The sequence below is a fragment of the Carettochelys insculpta genome, chromosome 7 (assembly GCF_033958435.1).
Source record: "Carettochelys insculpta isolate YL-2023 chromosome 7, ASM3395843v1, whole genome shotgun sequence".
Lineage (NCBI taxonomy): Eukaryota > Metazoa > Chordata > Testudines > Carettochelyidae > Carettochelys > Carettochelys insculpta.
The window spans coordinates 45,981,987-46,002,986 of NC_134143.1; the positions used below are offsets into that span (position 1 = coordinate 45,981,987).

At 41.5% G+C, this 21,000-nt stretch overlaps 1 protein-coding gene across 3 annotated transcripts in view; it reads right to left on the reverse strand.

Annotated features, from left to right (window-relative positions):
- Positions 1-21,000, reverse strand: part of INPP5A (inositol polyphosphate-5-phosphatase A) — a 447,602-nt gene that overhangs the window by 417,084 nt on the left and 9,518 nt on the right. The window lies entirely within an intron of this gene.

Consider the following 21,000-nt stretch of genomic DNA (forward strand, 5'->3'; position numbering starts at 1 on the left):
CTACAGCTATCAGATCAGTTCTCCAACATGAATGTTTTTTATTTTTCTAAAAGATGCTAGCAAATTCAGCAAGAAGAGCACAAGAGATTATACTCCTTTCAAAATAGGTGTCCCCTAATGTCAAGAATTTCCAAGTGTAATAGGATTGACCTTTCAAACTAGTCATTCAAAGCTTAAGTGAAAGACTCTTTTGGCCTATCTTTGGAAGACAGAGTCCCATTTTACTAAACCTGTGCAAATTTTCAGTATTATAATGTTTGCTTTTCTGGTACTTAAATATCAGCAGAAAGACTACAGAGAGAGTATACCTAGTGAATAATAAGGTAATTACAATGAGAGGCTGTCTGGACTATGGAGAGATACAGAGTATGTATAACTGCACAGAAAGTCCACAAAAAAACCAAACATCTTTAAGTGGCCACCTGAGCAGTGGCATTTATAGAAAACAGCCTCCATCCTTGCACAAAATGTCCAGCTCTGCTTAAAAAATAGGGTGGGGGACAGTAGACAACACTTTACCAAAGGGAGAAGCGCTACAGTTCTCCTGAAGTCCTGAAAAAACTAAGACTATTGGGATTACATATTCTATGGAGATGGATATTTTTTCTCCATTTAAAATACAGCCACTGTTCTGTCTATAATATTCATGGTAATTTACAATAAGGCTAGATACTAACATACACTGGCAATATTTTGCTTCCTAGGTTCTGATGTATTTTAAAGACAATTTCACAGTTTCAAATCTGCTGGAATACTCAGAAATTGCCATGTGCCAGTTCTACATACTAAGCACACCACCAGGAAAATGTATTTATTACAACACTGCAATTCACTTATACCTGACTATATATCTTTGTCCATGTTCTTTTCTCCTCATTTTAAGTACATTCCATGTATTATCCACAAACAGTTTCACCTAACACTGAATAAATACCTAAAGCACTAACCAGCGGATAATCATTTCCCAGAGTTTTAAATGGTGTTTGCCAAAATGTTTAACCTATGATTGCGGCAAAGACAATCACGTATCTAACTAAAAAGCACAGAGGAACTCAAAACACAAAAAGGAGGAGCCCACACTGCTAGACTTGATTTTCAGACCCATGGGAGACCTCAGTAGTTCATCAAAAATATTTTTAAGGTGTCTTAAGATACCCCAAAATTATTGGCCTCTAAGTACGCACGTGCACACACACACACACACACACACACTCTCTCTCTCTCTCTCCCCCCCGCCCCCCATGGCCAAGATCTGCAAATTATTTTAAAAGTTTACATTATGTATTATTCGCATGGATAACTGAAATGTCCATCGATACAGAAAAGATCTCTTTCTAAAGCTTTTAGACTCAGAAAAGTTTCTGCTCACTTTGAGGGGGCAACACTTTCTGAGCAGAGAGCTTAAAACAAGCTTACACTTCTCTCAGCGACCACTCTTAATATGGAAAAAAGTCAAGTCTAAGCCAAGCAAGATTTTGATCTCAGTAACACTAATGTAAATCACAAGTAAATGCACCGTAGCTAGTGGCATGACGTGCATAAATTTTGAGTAAGAGAAATGTGACACTGTGTGCAAATAGAGCACAAGTCACTACTGGACAAATAGTATGAAAAATAGGAGCCCATAGTCAGGCTTCTATCTCTATGGAGCAGTGCACAAAGTGGGGGTGGGGTGGAGAGCAGGCCCCCGTTGGGGAAGTGTGAAATTTCATAAGGGGGGCTCAGCACAATCAGCTGATGGGTCTCAGGCTCATCCATCTAATTAAAAAAGGGGAAATATGTTACTGTTTTATGTACATGTATTCACATTTATATACCAATTAATAAAGATTTTATACCCTACATACACATTTTCCTACACGTGCCAAAAGGGTTTCCCCTCCCCCATGTGACTATAACTAAAATTTGGATCTGTTGTTTTGGATTACATTACACAGTTGGGGGCAGGGGGCTGCTAGTTACAGGGATGAAAAGTAGGGCCAAATGTTTGCTCACCCCTGCTCTATGGCACCTGAAAAAATGAGTTCCTGAGCACATAGAAATGTTAAGGGATTTTTTTTTTAAATGGAACAACTTAATTGGGTATGTAGATATGGGTTTATGAGCCTAACTCTAGGGTCCTGTTTTCAAAAACTGTGGTCTCACTGTCTAAATAATCTCTTGTCTAGTTATATCCTTCTTACGTAGACAACTTTTGTCAATATTTACATTTATTGATCAAAAAAGTTACAGTATAAGGCTGTGCATCACATATGGGAACAAAAACTTACAAGCTATGCATTTGGGGGGAGGGCAGAGGGGGAGTAAAAAGGTCCCATGGTGGGTTTTGGGTCATCTTCAGGCTACACAAAGGACACCTTTGTTGGTTCTAATAAAAAGTTAGCTCTGCATATCTAAAATTATCCAAGGCCTAGGCCTCATAAACATGGTATGCAGGCCTAATACAAGTTGAGGCTCTCTAGTCCAGCACCCTCGGGACCTGACCTATGCCATATAAGTGAATTTGCCAGACCATGGGAGGTCAACATTATTTATCAACATCACCAACACTTCCACTGCGTACTCAGCTCTTAGAAGGTATTTAGGAGTAAATTACAGCTAAGCAACAGCACAGAACACTAACCGCCAGTACTGGTAGAGTAAACAAACTTAAGGGATCACCGAAACTTGGCCATACCCATGATAATTGGTTGTCCGTGTAAGTAAAATCATGCCAGATTGCAGATGCTGCCAGATGAGAGCGTTCCAGACTACAGAGATTCAACTTGTACTAAATATCTAAATAGAACTTTGTTTTCCAAACCTTTGTTAAAGTTGTAACCATTAAGATTGCCTGCAAATACCAAGACAGGTTTCACTGTAAGCATCAGACTTTTTAGACCCTTGATTGTACAAGATATTCAGAAACAGAGTTTTTAGACAGGGATTTTTCAGTCAAAGCAAATGGATGCACTATTCTACACATTGTGATGAAGTTGTAGCTTCCATAAGTGCTAAAATTTTGCAACCAAGTTAGTTATTAAAAAGCTATTTGAATACAATAATTTCTCATGTCAAGGCTGCAAACATGACTTAGCAACAAAAGAGGAGAATGTGTAACCATGCAAGAAGTAATGTGCACGCTATGCCTCACTGCGTGGCATGAAGAGGAGCAAATATATGACACAAACATTAAAACAGGGCAAAAAAGAGGAAGAAAAAGGAAATTTAACTTGATTCTGATGCTGCTCTTATGCTGGTGTAAATCAAGAATCATGACACTGACTTCAACGGAACTACAACTGATGTAAAGAGCACACAATTAGGATTTTTAATCTAGTTGTGCTGTCTCTATTTTATAGTCCACTTTTCAAATAACTGATATACTTTCAAGAGTAATACTAAAAAAATTTTACTATCTCCCTTAAGAATAGTAATCTGTGCAAGATCTTTAAGGATTTACTAAGCATAACCATGAATAGTGACATGTCTGCTTTTGATTATGTTCAGCATAGTTTCCATATGGAAACTTACACTAAATTTCACTGGGGCTTTACTCTGTTTAAACCAACCACCTATTTAATGTGATAAAGATATATAGACATTTTCCTATATCACCTTTATCGGTCACCCACACACAGAAGAGAAAAACCTGATGCAACTTCTGCTCATATAATACCTGCTTCCTTTCTTGCAATAGTGATCATTACTCCCCTTTCCTTTGTCCCCACTTCTTGGGGTTTTAGGTTACACCCACACTTACCAGAAGATCAATGCAATGGTGGTCAATCTAATGCGCCTAATGGGGCCACACTAAACCAAACAAACAATCAGGACTCTACCATCAACCCTGGTAGGCTTTGCAGTTGTGAGGAGCACAGGAAGTCAATGGGAGAGCTCCTCCCGTTGACCTCCCACTGTGGGGATGGCGGGGGCGGGGCGGGAAATCAATTTAGGATACGTCCACTCCAGCTATGCAAGTCACATAACTGGAGCTGCAGATGCAAAAGTCAATTTTTCCCCATAGCGTAGACCTGGTCTCACTTTAATTTAAATGAAAACATTGTGAAATATCTAATGCCACTTGAGAGTTTTAATGCCCAAAGAAGAGGGCATGAGCCATCAAGGGGCAACCTAGGCTAGTGAGTGGGCCACATAACTGGCCCTCCATCTCAATGGACCACAAGATGGTTATAACCAAGACCGTTTCCCAGGATAGGGTAATTTTGCTAACTGCACTAAGCAGCTGTGAGCAGTACTTTGATTGGATGCAGAAGGAGCCCACAGCTCTTATAGTCAATTTTGTGTGCAATCAGTATGCACCTCAATTCCCAGGCCCTTGCTTTACATGCCCTTCTCTTTAAGTGATACCAGTAGGAAAAAAATTACACAGAAGGAAACAAGCTGAATCTGGCAACCCTGCACATGGACATTGGTAAAAAAAAAAAAAAAAAAAAAAATGGCTGACAGGCCACACGTGGTATCCTAATGGGCTGCAGATTGGCCACCGCTGCTCAAAGTGGCTGCCTTCTAGATACGGCTGCCTATATAGGACCCGTACAATGAGGAAACCACTCTTTCTAGAACAATTAGATAAGCCAAATACTTGACACCCGAGGAAGATTGTCACATTTACCCTTCAAATTATCAGTTTGATTTTGGACTGTTCAACACTGAAGAATCTCTTTATAAAGTCATAGGCAAGAAAGAAACAAGTGAGCCAAGAGGCCCTTCAGTGCTTGATTGTTTTCCCCCCATCAGAGTTGCTCTAACTCTTGTCACTTCATGGCCTGCAGGTGGAGGAAGAAAGTAGAAATGGTGGTGATGGTAAAGAATGGCAACATGCATAACAAGCCGAGAACAATAACTTGGATATTAGGGCATGGTGATTCGCAGTGGGAGTTGGAAACAACAGCCCAACTGTCAGGGCCAGCAACTTTCAGTGTACATACATGACAACAACAGCTTGACAACTTTCTACTACTTAGGTCTGGAAGGAAATCTCCTTCCTTGTATTATGCTCCCACAGGGAGCACAAGGAAGGACGTATATGGTAAACCCTGACATACGTGATTTCAACTTGCACTTAACTTGCATTAACATGAGCTGAAATCCTGGGGTTCCCAGGGGCTGGAAGGAGTGCAGCTCCTCCGCCAACTCCCTGGCTCTCCCAGCTGGGGAGAAGCTGCTCTGCTGCAGCCGTCTGCCCACCGTGTTCCTCCATCTGGGGAAGCCGAGCAGGCAGACAGCTGTGGCAGTGTAGCTTTTCCCCAGCTGGGGAGCTGACAAGAGCAGTTTCCCGGTCCCTGGGAGTGTTCGGAAGCTGGAAACCAGGAGGCAGCCTGGCTCCCAGCTTCCCTGGGCATGTGGGAGCCAGGGAACTGACAAGCACACCAGCCCCATTCAGTATCCTGGCTCTCGCCAGCGGAGGGCAGTTGGAAGCCAGGCTTCCACCTGGTTCCCAGCTGCCCTCAACTTGTGCGAAATTTGAGTTATGTGAGGTTGTCCGGGAACACAACCCTCACGTAACTCAGGGGTCTATTGTATAGCTTGTCTAGGGCAGGTGCAGAGTTCCTTAGTTTCACAATCTGCCTGAAAGAGTATTCTCTCTGGTTTCTACTAGTTGTTTGGTTTTTGTTGTTTGAGCCCCTGATTCAGATTCAAAAAACACCCTATCTTCTTCCTCTAAGGACGAAAAATCTTCTGGGGAGGGGAGAGGAAGGATGACCCCCCTCACCCATGTCTGACTGTCTACAAGCAACACACATCTTTTCTGCATTGATCTGCCATGCTGCAGTTCATGAAGATGAGCAGGGAAAACAGGTTCAAAGAGGCAAGCAAAAACTGAGCTGAGATTGCTCCAAACATGTTACCTGTCTAGTACTCAAAGAGGCTAACCTTATCTCATCACCTTCCCCCAGCTCTTTGGGTGCAGTGAGGCTCAAGTTTGGTATTGATCCCCTCTGCTGGAGATGGAACAGTGACATGTCCCAAGAGCCAATTTTTTTTATTCTGCCTGGACACCCTTCTTGTACAGGGAAGAAAGCTCAGGTGACACCATCCAGACCAGGAGGTGAGGGAAATTACTCTGCCCATTGAGCCAGTCAAGCTCCACAACAAGACAGTGGACTGGAGGCAGAGTGAGCGGGTCTTAGCCCACGAAAGCTTATACTCCAAAATATCTGTTAGCCTATAAGGTGCCACAGGACTTCTTGTTGTTCTCATGGACTCTTCCTATTGCGTTAGGCCTTTTTTTAAGCTCAGGACTCTCCTTGAAGAAGAGAGGCGTCAATCTCACAAAAATCAAACAGAGCACAGAAAATGATTGGGAATTAGAGCCAAAACTTTTCAGCCAAGCTTTGCAATTTTGTTCAGAAAAGCAAGCTCTGTTTGAACCTACCGACTGCTGTGCAGGGATCTTCGTGGGGAAGGGTATTCTTGATGTGACTGAAAGCTCTGGTCCTGTTCCCATCATCAAGAAGGAAGTACACATTGTGTCAGACCTGTGCAGCTCAGCATACTTAAATGTCAAATTCACCATTATGCATAATGAAAAGCTTCACATTTGAGAAGTGATACAAAAGTTAAATTACTAGAAAACAACTCTTTTCCCTGTAAGCTGTCAAAACAAAAACAAAAAAAACCCAACAGAACAAAAAACCCTGTATATTTTTATTAGGGTAGGTCATATTAACAATGTAACTGCAGACGGCATATTCTCGATTTTCAATCTAAACTATAGTTCCAAATCAAGAAAATATAAGAAGAGCATGTCTGTTTGGGGAAAAGGAGAGAGCATCATGTTTTTTATTTTTATTTTATTAAAATAAAAGCACCTTCTTCCAGCTTTCAGTGTTAACACCCACTTTTTCTGGAGCAACGAAGCGTCTAGTTACATTGAACAATAATATTAGGACAGACAATAGTAAATAAAACAAGATGAAAATAAACTTGCTTTAAATGTGATGTGTGGAGGGTTGCCAATTTTGGTTGGATGTATTCCTAGAGATATCACATGACAAAGATTAATCTTTAATTAAAGATGAATTCCTGGAGACTCCAGACCAATTCGGGAGGGTTGGCAAACTCTAGATGCATTGCTTACATGTGATTCCCCCTTCTCCCATTATGTAGCTGTACTGTTACTATTCATTGGTACAAATCTTCATATTCATAAGGCATTAACCCAGCTCTACTGCTCTGGCCACCACAACTCACTTTGGAGTTTGGTTCTGTCTTCCTAGACTTTTACTACATTTTCAATTTTAATATCAAACTTTTCTCTGAATTTACAAAACAAAAAAAGAATAACGGACAGATTTCACTGTCCATTCAGTAATAAAAAGTATAGAAGTGCAAGGGCATGCCCAGAAAAATTCAAAAAATTCTGCTTAAAAACCAGTACACATGCAAATGAAATCTGAAGGATAGCCTTTGGTTTCAATTGGACATTTTCCATTTTCCAACACTGCGACCATAACAGCTCGACAAGCTACTGAGAAAGGATCTCTGGGCTCCTGGTATTCCATTAACTGAAGTTGGAGAACCACACAAGACTTACATTTAGAAATGAAAGGACAGATAAAAAGTTATGAGTCGTTTAGAAATAAAACAGGAGATTAAGCAGAACTGGATGCACATCTTCTCCGTATTAGAATTGCATTTGTATTTAACCTGTGTAACCTGCCTCTCTCTATCATCCCTGCTAACTGAAAAGCTAGTGTTTATTTAAAAAAAAAAAAAAGCCAGATTTAAATTTTCAAAATTTGTTGCAAACCTTGTCTCAGTCTTGGAAAAAAAAAAAAAAAAAAAAAAATCAGCAAGATAGATTTAAAAAAGGAACAAAAAACTGTTTCAGCTAGCATGACCTTGTCAGCAGTGCAACTAGAGCACGATTTAGTCTAAATGTTTTGTGAAAACCAACAGAGACCAGGTAGCATCTGTAGCTACTAGGATTTTAAGTAAGTTTTTCCTGAAGAGATGAGTAGTAATATATTCTTATTTTCCTAAGAATAAGTCATATCTCATTTGCCTGAAATTTCTATTATGATAGTTTCTCATTTTCTCACATACAAGCTGGCACTGTTTCATTGCAGGACATTTGTGAGTTAAAGAGAAATATCATTTTAAGACACAAAGCTAAAATTGAAGCCTCCCATATAGCAATCAGTCAAAATCAACAGCATCCCAGCAGGGCACTAAAAACAGAAGAAAACCCTACTCTACCCAGACAATGGCTGTGTCTACACTACGAGCTAAAAAACAGACTTCATTAAAATTAATTTCTTAGCGCTGAGTTTTATCCATTTGATTTTGAACATCTTCACCTTCCCACATTCTCCCCACAAAAATCCACTTACGGGTGCCACACACAAGTAGCTTAAATCGACTGCAGCAGCAGTGTATTGTGGGAACCTATCCCACAGTTCCCTTGAGCCCTAGAGCATTCTGGCCACACAAGTAGATGTGGGTTTATGACAACATCTTCCCACATTTCATTCCCCTTTTTCCCCTGCTGTGTTAAGTACGTTTAAGTAGACATTGGTGCTACACTGAAACACTTATGGCTCCGGACAGCTTGGAGATCCCAGACTACAGCAAGGTTTGGACCTGCCAAAAAAGACCCTCAGAACAAGAATATTCCCCACTGCAAGCCTTACTTCAAGAACTATGGTAATTGTATAGCTACTAAATTGCCTTCATTGAAACATGTACAGCTTGGGGTGGCTAAAAGATCCGTGGATACAGCCAGCACCTGAAAATCGTGATGTTTGACAGCCCCAAAAACCATGATCGCACAGGGAGACCCACAACCTACCCCTCACGAGCAGCATGCCTAGGCTTTATTTTGGCCTTGGACAAGGATTTAAGCCTCCTGGAAAAGAGGACTCTAAGGAGACCCAGATGCTATACTGAAACTAGAAAATGAATCATCAGTAACAGCCGGAGTGGCTAAAAGACAGCAGACGTTTGACAGCCCTGAAAACCATGACCACTCACAGAGACCCTTAGATTATGTTTGAACCTGAATCTGGATTTAGGCCTCCTGCCAAAGGACACCTTTAGAAGAAAAATATGTTTAAGTAGACACGGTTGATACACAAACTCGAATGAATCATTGAAACAGTTACAGCTCAGGGAGGCTAGAAGACCCCCGAATAAAGCCAGACACTTTTGCCTCTGGATGAAACCCATATAAATATTTGGTCCAAAAGGACAGCCACTCTAATGACAAAGTATTTTCTTCCATTGACCAAAAATTCTGTCTGCCGAGGGAGACATCCTGCAGGCGGATAAATGATCCATGACTATAGCCAGCCCTGAAAATCATGACCACCAAGGGAGACTTCCCCAAGCTGCCTAAAACAACCCAGACTACAGCCAGCCCCCAAAAATTGTGACCACCAAGGGAGACCTCCCCCACTGCGTCACAGGGTTAGGGCTGGAGCCCATAATGCAGGGCCCAGAGCACAGGGATCAGATCACAGACCAGGGCCCTCCCACTGCAGATTCAAAAACCGGCCACAATGTCCCCGCCATGGCCCGGGGCTGAGGCTAGAGTCCGTGGCACAGGGCCAGATAATGTGGCCCCCACTGAACTTTTTAAAAGTACCACCAGCACTCAGACCATACATAAAGGTCAGACAGTCAAATTTTGGCACTCTGCCTCAGAAAGGGGTGAGGGATACCTCAGCGGTTTGAGCATTGGCCTGCTGAACCAAGGATGGTGAGTTCATTTAGGGATCAAGGGCAAACAGGTCCTGCTGAGAGGGCAGGGGACTGGACTTGATGACCTCTCAAGGACCCTTCCATTACTATGAGATAGGTATCTCTCTCAAAAAAAGGTTACTGATCCTGCTCTGGGACCTTCCACAACGAGAAGTCTACGTCAAAACATTTGTGTTAATACAGCAACTCAAGGCAGGTGGACCTGGGGCAGAGGAACAGGTACGAGGGGGACAGAGGGGGAATTGACACTGCTGGGCCCCTCACAGGGGACTCCGCCTTCGGCCACTCTACCTGCCTCTGCCGCGGATGACAAACTGCCCCCTGGGCAAGGCCCAGCCCTAGAGTTCGCAGGGGTTCATGACAGCCTGGGTCCAGGGGGAACATGTGCCTGCATCTGCTGCCTTCAGTTCCTGGCTGTGCTGACCGTGTGAGCCCGAAACTGCAGAGCACAGCTAAATTTGGCAGCCCTTACAGCTGGGCAGCACTTCACATTCCCCAGCACTGGCTCAGTGTAGCTCAGGCAGCCTCCTCAACTGCCTCTCTGGCTCTTCAGAGGATGGACCCAGCCTGCTGCACCTAAGTAAGAACATCGCTGTCCCCTCCCCAATCTAGCTCTCTGCCCCACCCTGGCAGGGAACATCCTGGGCAAGTTTCAGCAAACTTTCCACCTTCCCTTTGGCCTCAAGGAGCCCTTACGTTCCCCTGGGGACAGAGACTGAGCCCCTCTGCTCGCCTCCCCACCTCTCCATGTAAAGTGTGAGGAAATAAAATATGTAAAAAGTTTGTGAATGTCCTGCAACAAACAAGTATTGTGTGCACACTGTTCTTAAAACAGAGGTTAAAAAAGTATGGTTTGATGTTACTCGTTGAGAACCGTCCCATATTCAAGAGCCACAGTGCACAGGAAATATTGATTTAGTAACCAAACTTGACAAAAATGGCTCTTCTCCCTATTTTGGTTGCAGATGCCTATTCTAGCTAAAGCACTTTAGTTCTGAATAGCTGATCTTTAACATCATCATCTCAACAGATCATTTCTGCTGTTTGTATTCATAGTGCCATTTTTCACACAAGTACTTCACTCTAGATCATTTGACATTATTCCTGCTTTTTATTTTAAAAAAAGTTTCCCTTGCAACACTATCTGGATTTATTCAGTGCTCACTTTACTACAATTAAAGGCCATTTAGGACACAGTATAATGAATAGGAATTCTGAAGCATTCAGATACGGTTCAGTTACTGTTGATGATACCAAGTGAACACAGAATTCTTTCATTGAATTCTGAATGCTTTAAATACCAAGCAAACCTAGCTTAAAAGAACAGCTATATCCAAAACCCCTTCTGGCAAAAAAGTTAAGCTTACATTTGTCAGATGTTCTTATGAGAAAGTTTAGCTGTTCCCATGGGGATTGATAAAAGTCTCTAAAATTAGACCGTCTGCTACAACTGAGATAGAGCAAGACTTACAAAAAAAAGTTCTCACAGCATCACTTAACAAAAAAAAGTTAGGAATACAGAACTACCTTCTGCTTGCAACCCCTGTTTACTTTGCACAATCTAGTATTGCATTTTAAAATAACACCAGTATGTAAACCACTAAGCCACCAAGAAAACTAGAGAAGTCTCTGATGTGCTCAAATAAGCCTGAGACTTCCAAAATTTCTAGGAACCAACAGTTTGTAATGAATATTTTAGGTTTCAAGAGAACATTAGAATTCACAGAATAAAAACAGCAACGAAGGGTCCTGTGGCACCTTACAGACTAAGAGAAAAGTTTTGAGCACGAGCTTTTCTGAGCACAGACTCACTTCAGAGTCTGTGCTCACGAAAGCTCATGCTCAAAACTTTTCTCTTAGTCTATAAGGTGCCACAGGACCCTTCATTGCTGTTACAGATCCAGACTAACACGACTGCCCCTCCGATACTTGACAGAATAAAAAGTAGTTATTAGCTTCCTACAGATGCCACAAATTTTGTGTTTGTGGTATTTATATAAAGACTTTATATCCAATCAAATATTTAAATTACATGCAGAAAAAAAAAAAATCACATTGATCATATACAATTTCCCTTGTTAATCCATTCAGTCATTCTTACATTGTATTGGTATTTTGCAAAATATGGCAATAAAGCAGGAATAGAGTGTTTCAAAAAAAAAAAAAACAAAAAAAACAAAAAAAAAAACAAAAAAACACACCCTACCTCATCACAGTCACTTACTGATATAAACAAATCCAAAGAGGAAAAATTCTTCTAAATGTAATGGAAGCTTTTAGGTGATGAATCTTACAGAATAATGAATAATCTTTTTGGCAAAATCATAATTCTTAGCATTGATGCAAATAATCAAGGTTGAAATAACATTGACAGAAAATAAGTGTTTGAATCTCAATTATTTGCTTTAAATTTATGCCTTCAGTCCAAAAGCAGAAGTGAGGTTGAACTGAGCTAGATATTCAACAGGGTAAAGTGGTCTCTGCCTTAAGAATCTACTTGCCATTTTAAAGCTATTTAAAAAAATTATTCGGAATAATAACCTGGCTATTTTTTATGAATGTCACTTATATGTAACCGCATATACTTTTGTTAAAGAATACGTATGCCTTGCTCTCCCTATTCTCTGTGTACTCATCTGTTCTCTCTCATTTTATACTTAAATTAGAAACTTCCTGAGATAGGGACTGTCTTTTTTTCTGCGATTGTACAGCACAAAGAGCAATGGAGTCCTGGCCCATGACAGCCGTGTCTACACGTGCACGCTACTTCGAAGTAGCGGCACTAACTTCAAAATAGCGCCCGTCGCGGCTACACGCGTCGGGCGCTATTTCGAAGTTAACTTCGACGTTAGGCGGCAAGACGTCGAAGTCGCTAACCCCATGAAGGGATAGGAATAGCGCCCTATTTCGACGTTCAACGTCGAAGTAGGGACCGTGTAGTCGTTGCGCGTCCCGCAACTTCGAAATAGCGGGGTCCGCCATGGCAGCCATCAGCTGAGGGGTTGAGAGACGCTCTCTCTCCAGCCCCTGCGGGGCTCTATGGTCACCGTGGGCAGCAGCCCTTAGCCCAGGGCTTCTGGCTGCTGCTGCGGCAGCTGGGGATCCATGCTGCAGGCACAGGGTCTGCAACCAGTTGTCGGCTCTGTGTATCTTGTGTTGTTTAGTGCAACTGTGTCTGGGAGGGGCCCTTTAAGGGAGCGGCTTGCTGTTGAGTCCGCCTTGTGACCCTGTCTGCAGCTGTGCCTGGCACCCTTATTTCAATGTGTGCTACTTTGGCGTGTAGACGTTCCCTTGCAGCGCCTATTTCGATGTGGTGCTGCGCAATGTCAAAGTTGAACATAGACGTTGCAAGCCCTGGAGGACGTGTAGACGTTACTCATCGAAATAGCCTATTTCAATGTTGCTACACTGAAATAAGCTATTTCGATGTAGGCGTCACGTGTAGACGTAGCCAACAAGAGCTTCTAGACACTACAGCAAAAACCACCAACCAACGTTGGTAAAACTTTCAGTTAACAAGACTATAGATCATTTCTGAAGTTTCCTCACACTCTCTTAGACACCATCAATTTCATCCAAATTACTAATCTGGCAGTTACAGACTTTTAAATTTCACTGTATTATCCCACTGCTACCCTCTTATGATGCTGTTGTCAGCATGAGAATAAGAATTTGGGGATTGTTTTACCCTTCTACCCTTGCTACTATATCACAACACAGAAAATCATTCCCTCTTAAGAGTTTCAGGTCTCTAATTCTATTAGATGAAGAGCTGAAAAGTTGGGAGGGAAGGAGGAAGTTTCAAAAACAGAGTACTTGGCAGCAGAAATAAGATAAGAAGGGTAACTTTTCAGCATGTTACAGATTACGGCAATTTCCTGCAATATCCTTAGAAGACATTATTGTATTGAGTTTATGCACTGCTGTGAGACAAGATTTTTTTATAGCTTTTAACCTGGCAATTACTGCTAGAAGACCAGAGAATTCAAGACAATACTGAAAATGTTCCAGAGAAAAGTAGACTCTGAGACAGCAAATTTTAAGTGGGTTTCCTGGAGAATTCCTAGGGGAGGTTAATGCAAATTCCCTATCTTCCACTTACGTAAAATTCCAGTGTTTTGAAGCTATGCCCTGTTACAGAAGGCCAAAAGCTAAAGCAGGGGTTCACAAAGGGGAGGGCCCCTCTGGGGGCATGAAATTTCATAAGGGGAGCATAGCACAATCGGCTGCTGGATCTCAGGCTCATCCATCTAATTACAACTGTTAAAATATATGTTACTGTTTTTATGAATGTGTAGTCACATTTATATGCAGATTAATACAGTTCTTTACATTCTACATCCTTATTTTCTTACACATTTTGAAAAGTCCCCCCCACCCCCATATAAACATAACTGAAATTTCCATAGGTTTGGATTACGGTAGACAGGTTGGGGTGGAGAGGCTGCTAACTTCAGGGACAAAAAGTGGGGCCCAACCTAAAAAATGTGCTTACCCCTGATATAAAGCATGAACTGTACAAATGCACAGCTGACCTGCCCACTCTCTAGTCAGTTCTGAACCTAAGGTAGATAAACTTGTAATCATGGGAAAATCCCAGTGGCGAGTTGAAGGACTAAGGCCCATCACAATCCTAGAATGGAGATGCGGGTGACCTCTGTAAGCTTTCAAACATGCAGATATGGTGGTTTTAATTTTTTTGGTAATCCTTTTACCTCATTGGCCGTGTCTACACTAGCCCCAAACTTCGAAATGGCCACGCAAATGGCCATTTCGAAGTTTACTAATGGAGTGCTGAAATGCATATTCAGCGCTTCATTAGCATGCGGGTGGCCGCGGCACTTCGAAATTGACACTGCTCGGTGCTGTGCAGCTCGTCCCGACAGGGCTCCTTTTCGAAAGGACCCCGCTTACTTCGAAGTCCCCTCATTCCCATCTGCTCATGGGAATAAGGGGACTTCGAAGTAAGCAGGGTCCTTTCGAAAAGGAGCCCTGTCGGGACGAGCTGCGCAGCAGTGAGACGCATCAATTTCGAAGCGCCGTGGCTGCCCGCATGCTAATGAAGCGCTGAATATGCATTTCAGTGCTTCATTAGTAAACTTCAAAATGGCCATTTCAAAGTTTGGGGCTTGTGTAGACATAGCCATTAAGAATAGACATGCTTCCTCAGGAGATGGAGTTGTGGTAACTTGTAACTATGGGCAAAATACTGGTCACAGAACTCAGAAGGAAAGTTTTAGCGCAGGCACTTGCCTGTTGAGGCTTCTGGTTGTCCTTATGAATTCTGATGCCCTACACCCCAAGCACCTGCATCCACATCCCTCGCTTCAGAGACACGAATGGAAAGGGGAGGTGGCTGACAGAGGACCAGGAAGAAATGGGAGCAGTGCAGCCAGCCAGAGCTAAGGGCTGGGAGATGGAACAGGAGGTGGGAGGCAGGGAACTGGGGCCGCCAGAGGCAAAGCAAAGGAAGGGAAGTTAGGGCTTGGTCCTCTAGGAGAGGGAGGAAGAGCCACCAGTACTAGCACTGACCACTGCCAGCGGTGCGCATATACAGCAAATTTAACAGTGCCCTACGGAGCTGTGTACTCTGCATGTCTGAGGAGGATCCTGTTAGACTGTCTGGTTTGCTGGAGGTAGTGCAGATTAAAGCAGGGAGCTAGCTGTGCAGTCTTAAAACCCCCAGTCAGGAGGGAATCAGACACAGGTTTCTTCCCAGACACCACTTAACATGGGTACCCTGGGTGGACCACTGAGGGGGACTACAGGTGCAGTTCCACTGAAGCCATAATACCATGAATACTAGATTTAGTAAGATAAAAAGCAAGATAAAAGGTTTTAATAGATTGCAACAGACAGGCAAAGACACAAACAAAACATCTGAAGATAAAATATCCCCCTTAAGTCTGCCTTTAAATTACATCCTGATATTTTATAATCCCCAATTTATGAAAAATACTGTTCCTTCAAATATTGAAATACAATGAGGATGCCAATTTTACTAACAGTGCAATTATGTGATAATTAGGATCAGTCTTTAACACGCCATCTCAAATAATGGTAGATATTTGAGATCCTGTGCTGATATGTATAGTGTTACCTTCCTGGAATTCAACCCAGTAAATCCAATGCACCCATCTCCTAAGCAAGCACATCTAGTCTTTTTGATCGGTTCATTCTTCTAGACTATCTTAATTAACCTCTTCTATTTCTATTAAAATGAGGACTTGTAAGTGGTTTACCAATACACAATTTTCTTCTACACTAACACTATGTATGGAAATTCCAATCACTTTTTTGAGAAAATGCTATAAAAACAACAAATAACCACATCTGACAAGTCAGTGGCTTAATATTAAGTAAAGGGATATGTAATGAAATAATCCTAATTTGTAGGTTGAGGGGAGGTCCAGGGCTTCTGCGCAGACAATCTTGTGCTCTGGGGTTGGTGCAGCCCCAGTCCAACCCATCCCTCCCTGGGACTCAGACCCCAGCTCAGGCTCCAAGGGGCTGCCACTGGACTCCAGCCAGCCCCTGTCCTGCAAACCAACAGTCCGAGGCTCCAACTCTCATCCTCAGGGTGAGCGGGGGCTCAGACTCTCAGGCCTGGGGCAGCCTGCCAGCCCACACTGCTGCATGGCAGGTGTTGGCTTGAGCTTCCAGTCCCCACACTGCTGCAGGGCAAGCTGGGGCTCTGGTTTCCAGCCCCATGCTGGCGTGGGGTAGACAGGGACTGCGGCTCCCAGTCCCTACTGCCATGGGGCACACTCAAGCTCAGGCTTCCAATCCCCCAGCATCCTTCAGGGCCCAACTGCTGCAGGGCAGGCAGGGGTTCGGGCTGCCAGCCCCAGCAGCTTCTGGTCCTGTTCTGCCCCTGGGCTCCTACTCCTGTACCACCTGCTACTCTCTCGGCTGGGAACATCCACTGAATCATGATGTGATAGTATCTACAAGCAGGGTCAAAGAAAACCTCACATGCATTCCTAGGGTGGTACTTCTCTGAGGAGCAAATGAAAACATCTGCTGGGTATAGTAGTAAATTACACTGTTATATTTCCCTAGTCCCATAGCTTTCTTCCAAAGCAATATTAAAAAAATAAAGTTTGATTTTTTTTTAAATTTCACGTTAGCCTAAGGTGAAGAAAGGATTTCAGGGAAGAGAACGAGAGGTAAAGCAGTGACCAAAAGTTTCTGGCAGAACACCTGCTTTCACGTTTTTACAACCATTCTGTCTTTCAAGGCCCCCATAATTCTTCTATTAGCATGTATATACACAAAAACAAATACACAAAACCACATTTTGGCTCTGAAGTCTGTGAAAGTCTGCTGTTCCATAGCTGTTAGAAACTCACAAATGCCATTATCGCTGATTTACCATTTATAATCAAGAATACAGTCCTGCCTGAAAATATGAATTATCATGAGCAATACAATGGTTTTTTGGCTCTAACTTGCATATTCTGGTTAATATCAAAAGTAATAAATTACCCGGGGGGGGGAACCTCCATCAATAAATTACGTCAGCCTCCATGTGCATTCTATCAATGCTGGAGCTGTAGAATTCATTACTTAAGAAGGCAATAAAAATGTGTTCAGTAGAGCTCATGGTAATCAGGATTAGAGCACTGTTTATCCTCGAGGAAATGTATGGCTTAACTCTCCCCTGTAACTGAACACACACATTTTACACCTCTGAAATATTCCTTTTATTCATACTAGCTAAAAATAACTATCCCACACGGTGAATGCTTGCTGCTTTCTACACTGACTTTTCCCACCTTCTATTTGAACCCCTCTACCCACATTTGCTTTCCTAATGTTATCAAGCTTGGTTTCCTCATAGTTTTCCAAGCGATAGTATTAAAATTGTAAAAGAAAAGGTTACCAAGCGTTTTGGACTATATCCTCACATAAAAAAAAAAACAAAACACCACTGAAGAGGAAAATTGTCAATGGGAGACAAGACAGGAAAACAAAATATTTAAGAAATAAAGAGATGTCTTTTTAGAGGTCTCAAGGGAGACAAAATAGTGGAATGAAGATAACAAATGAAAAGAAAAACGGAATGGAGAAAAAGTACGTACCAAAAGAACACTAACTTGAGGCCTTTCAGAGTCATATCATACACATAACACATCAGGCTCTCAGTAACTATGTGAAAACTCCAGTGGACTCAATTTAGAGAAAAAGAAAGACTACACTGATATCTTGGAAACAAACAAAATCTCTGAAATCTGATCTCAGTATTCCTAGTGCTATAAAAGTGAATGTTTGAATCCTCTTAAATGCAGATTGAACCCACATGGAAAATATCTAGTAAAATGGTTTCCAAATTTTACAACATAAAATACTACAGTTCATCCATAATTTTAAGTAGACAACAATACATCAAGTAAAGTAAACTAACAAACTGGTATGAACAATTTCTGTTAAGGTGTTTTGATAATTGTCTAAACTGAAATACAAATATTTTGAAAACATTAATTTAAGCCGTGATCCACTGATAGATGGCTCGTGAAATTCAGTACATCACATGATGCTAACTCTCCTTTTTTACCTTTAAAGCACTATATTAAAGATAGCTAAAATTATAGGCTGTGTCTACACCTGCACTCCTCTTTTGAAAGAGGCATACATATGAGGGAAATTGAAATTGCAAATGAGGTGCAGATTTTCATATTTGGCACCTCATTTGCACATTCTTCTTTCGAAAAGAGAACAGCAGTGTAGATGCAGCTCTTTCAAAAGTGATCCCCTTCTCCAAAAAGAACCCTTCTTCCCATTTTTTTTTTATAATAGGTAGAATGGTTCTTTCAAAGATGGGGTTTACTTTTCAAAGAGCCATGTCTACACTGCTTTACTTCTTTCAAAAGAAGCTCTTTTGAAATAATATGCAAACGAGGGTTCAGATACGCAAATCTGCACCTCATTTGCATTCCTCTGTCAAAGGACGAATGCAGGTGTAAATGCAACCATATTGGTTCATCATGCTACTCTTCTGTGTAAACAACTTAAAACAGTTGACCATCTTTTCTCGAACGATAATTCTATCTGGCCACAAGAGAATCACTTCAGTCTCCTACTTAGGTGGGGAATCAACAATGTGTGATTTTTGGAAATATTAAAGCCAAAATCCTGTGTGTTTTTAAATGTACAGCTGATTTAAATACAAAAATTCAGTTTGAACAATATAAAATTCACACATTTCTCAAATAATTTTCTGAAGCCCATGTTCCACAGATGTTGGCCAGCACAACTTTTTCCCATCTATTTTCTTTAGTAAATAGAAATCATCTATTTGAATCTCCTGGGCACATTTAAAATGTTAGTCTTTAAAGTACTACTGGACTGCCTTTTTGTTTTGATAGAATATAGACTAACACGGCTATTTCTCTGTTACTATTTACCACTTTATTACTCAGTATCGTTTTAAATTTATTCTCACATTTGTAAGGATAATCAACTACTTTTTTGTTTTATTTCCTGTCAGAAGTCACTCACTACTACATCTTTGTGCAGCTGAAAATAAAACCTGAATTCTGAGCATCCGCTTGCCTCTGAAAGAGGAGGAAATGATGTGCATGTGTCCCACAGCTAAACAAGAAAAAAAATCCCAGGGATTCCGTGCACCAGCTGAAAGAGGTATACATTCATGATACAGATGTCTTCTGTTTTGAAACTCCGATTTCAGAGGGGAACTGTCATCTTACATAAGTGAGTGAGTCCTGAAAACATGACTTACTTATATGCTGCCATCTGGAAAGCTACAGACATCTGCTTTAATGTCACTTTGATCTTATATAAAAAGTACCACGTAAAGGGCTTATGAAAGTTATTTTCAAAACTGCATGTGGGGGAGCAAGAGGTATGCTGTGCATATGTACGGTGTGCTGTTTACCATGATTTATCTAAGCCTTAAACAAGTAGCTAATAAAATGACGCAGGCTAACAAGCCAACTCAATGTCGACATCTACACTACTGTGATCCTTTGAAAGAAGTTCCTCCAGAAGATCTCTTCTGAAAAAAGCTTCTTTTGAAAGAGTACGTCCACACACAAAAGAGTAGACTGAAAACACTGATCCGCGCTTTCGGTAGAGAATGCCCACGCAGCCCCCACACTTTCAGAAGAACAAGCCAGGGATTAAAAAAAAAAAAAAATCCAGTGCCATGAGGACTGCTCTTTTGGGGGGGAAAAAAGCCACCCCAGGACATCCACGCATGTTTTTCCCCCTAAAAGAAAAACTTTCAGAAAAAAGTGCTCTTCCTCATCTGGGAGAGGAAGAGGGCCGCCAGAAAAAGTGCTGCGTTCTTCCAATTTAATATCGAAAGAGCATATTTTGTGTGTAGATGCGCTATCACATTTTTCGAAAGAGCCTCAGCTTTTTCGGAAAAAACTTGCTAGTGTAGACATAGGCAATTATGGTAGGCAGTTTACTAAGCAGGAAAACATGCCATTTAAAGTTGTGCCTTGTGTATATGAAAAGAATAAATTCTATAATAACGTAGTTGCTCCTTTCAGACATTGTTACTACCCATCCTAGTTTCAAGATCTGATGAGCTTCACAACGAAGAAAGCAGTCAAGTGCTGCAAAGGAAAATGAGACTCTTAGATTCCTCCCCACATACTGAGTCTTTTTTCAAGTGGGGAAATTTCAGATTGTGCCAAAACAGGCCCACATTTAAGTTTCAACTTTTCTGCAAGATTCATCTGATTGACAAATGCTTTAGAAACCTAATAAAATAGAAGTGTAAGAAGGAAAATAGACATAATTGAGATTTTCTCGGAGCTGGGGGCGGGGGATTTGGAGGAATGTATTTGATAAAAAGGATTTCTAAAAAAGGGAGACAGGATTTACATTTCTGCCATAAAGATATCAATGCACTTGGTCACTATATGCAGCTTTTTTCAGTATGCTTCTAGCCTTTCAAAAGAAAGGAGACTGGGAAGGGAAATGTTATAACAAGAAACAACAAACAGTGCTCATGTTATGTGTCTTTTCTCTAAGCAGCAGCTGCATACCACCCTCTAAACAAGAAACTAAAAGTCAGACATCAATATCAGATGACAGTAGCAAAGTGAAGATCTGAAAAGGAAAAGGCTACAGTGAAGGAAAGTGAAAAAAATTGTAAAGGTACTGATAAAAAAAAAACAAAAACCACCTTTAAACCCCACAGTTATTGAAAAATGCATGTTACTTGGCTCTCTAAGGCAGCATTCATCAGTATTTATTGGTTAGACCTAAAATTGAAATCCCCACTTGTAACAGGAGTGTTTTGCTTTCCAATGTCAC